The sequence below is a fragment of the Crocodylus porosus genome, unplaced genomic scaffold, assembly GCF_001723895.1.
Source record: "Crocodylus porosus isolate Cpor-Errol unplaced genomic scaffold, CroPor_comp1, whole genome shotgun sequence".
Lineage (NCBI taxonomy): Eukaryota > Metazoa > Chordata > Crocodylia > Crocodylidae > Crocodylus > Crocodylus porosus.
In genome coordinates, this window is record NW_017728915.1 from 38,745,079 (window position 1) to 38,746,852 (window position 1,774).

Sequence of the window (1,774 nt, forward strand, 5' to 3'; positions counted from 1 at the left end):
GCCAGTCCAGCTCCTGCTCGCCGGCACGTTGCCCCGCCGCGGCTGTGCCCGCTGCCCGGGGGCCGCGGGAGGGAAGGCGCCCGCAAGGGGGGTCCCGCCCGCCGGCACCTCGTCCCTTGAGCGCTCGGGACAAAGCAGCTGTGTCCCAGCTCCAGCTGCACCCTGAGCCGAGCTGGGAACGCGCCTGTGGAACCAGCTGTGACCCAGATGCGTCCACCTCCTGGCTCCGGGCTCGGCTCCCCGCGGCGAGGTCCGGCTTCCCTGGAAAGCCGCCGCCCGGGACCTCCCCGAGAGCAGCCCGCAGCTCTGCTGCAGCCTGGCCGGAACGAGGTCTTCTGTCATCCTGACAGAGCCAAGGAGCATCCATCACGGCCATCGATCTCGCTAAGGAAGAGGACCCCAGTAATTCACCTCAGCTGTGATTCACGCGGCAGAGAGCTGCGCCGGCCCCGGGGAGCGCTCGGGAGAGGCAGGGAGGGGGCCTGCGCTTGGGTGGTGCTGAGCCTCCCTCCGAGAGGCAGGAGGGGGCCGGGGAGCTGAAGGAGCGCTTTCTGATGCGGGGCAGCCCGTGGCTGCTGTGACAAATGGAGCCTCAGATCCAGCAGCTTTGAACCTGGAGCGGGAGCACGAGGGGAATATCAGACGGCGCTGGAAAGCCCTGACGAGAGCCAGGCCCGAGGCCTGTCACTGCCTTGGCTGGAAAACAAACAGCTACTTGAAGCAGCGGCTCCTCGCGGAAGAAGCACGAGGCCGGAGGGCTGCCGGCGGGGCGGGGGACCGCCGCTCCGCCTTCCCCCCGTGCTCCGGGCCACAAACAGCTTCAGCGCGCGGGGGTGCAACGCTCCGTGGGGCGGCAGGGCCCGGCCTCGGCAGCGTGCGGGGGTGCACGAGCACGTGCTCTCCGGGGGGCCAAGTCTCTCGGCCGCAAGGCATGAGCGAGGAGCAACGGGCTCCACTTGCAGCAGGGCGGCTGAAGCTGGATGTCAGGGAAAACGTTCCCACTGGGAGGGTGGCGACGCAGGGTCCCTAGGCGGGCGGGGGGATCTCTGGCCTTGGAGGGCTGTAAGCCCTGGCTGGGGCTGGTCCCGCTCGGAGCAGCGGTCGGACTAGACTCCCTTCCCACCCCAGTCGTCTCTGGTTCTGTTCATCCCCCACTCCCGCCCAGGGGAAGACACGGGTGCTAAAAGACTTCCAAGGAGGGGCACCATCAAGGGTCGCCACCCCCCGCGTCTCCAGGAATTAGCCATCGTCTCCAGGCAATAGGGCGCTCATGCCAATAATTATTCAATCTTGAATCCCATGCATCCAGTGGGTTTGTTAAATGCGACAGTCGTGGCCATTCGCCATGTCCAGGGCAGTCCTCCATGTCCTCCCCGCACGGGATGAACCCTCCCGGAATGGATTCAAGCAGAGTCGGGACCCCGGCACCGTCCCGCACGGGCGGGCGGCACCGAGGGGCCCAGGGCACCCTATAAGCCCATTGCACGGATGGGGAAAACTGAGGCCCCGAGCGCTAGGTGCCTGTTGCTGTGCGGTGCGGACGGAGCACGACAGGGGCTCCCGCCCCGCCCCCTCAGGAGGAAAAGGAAACAAACCGAAAAAGAGGCGCGGCGCCTTTAAGAGCAAACTGGCGCCAATTCTGCGGGCCGTACCACGCGGCGGGGGGGGCGGGCAGTTGGTACGGCCCGGGGCGGGCTTCCCGCGAAAAGCGCCGGGCTGCCGCGCGCCAGACGGAGCGTCCCGGCCGGCGCATGGCGCAGCGCCGCCTCACCGC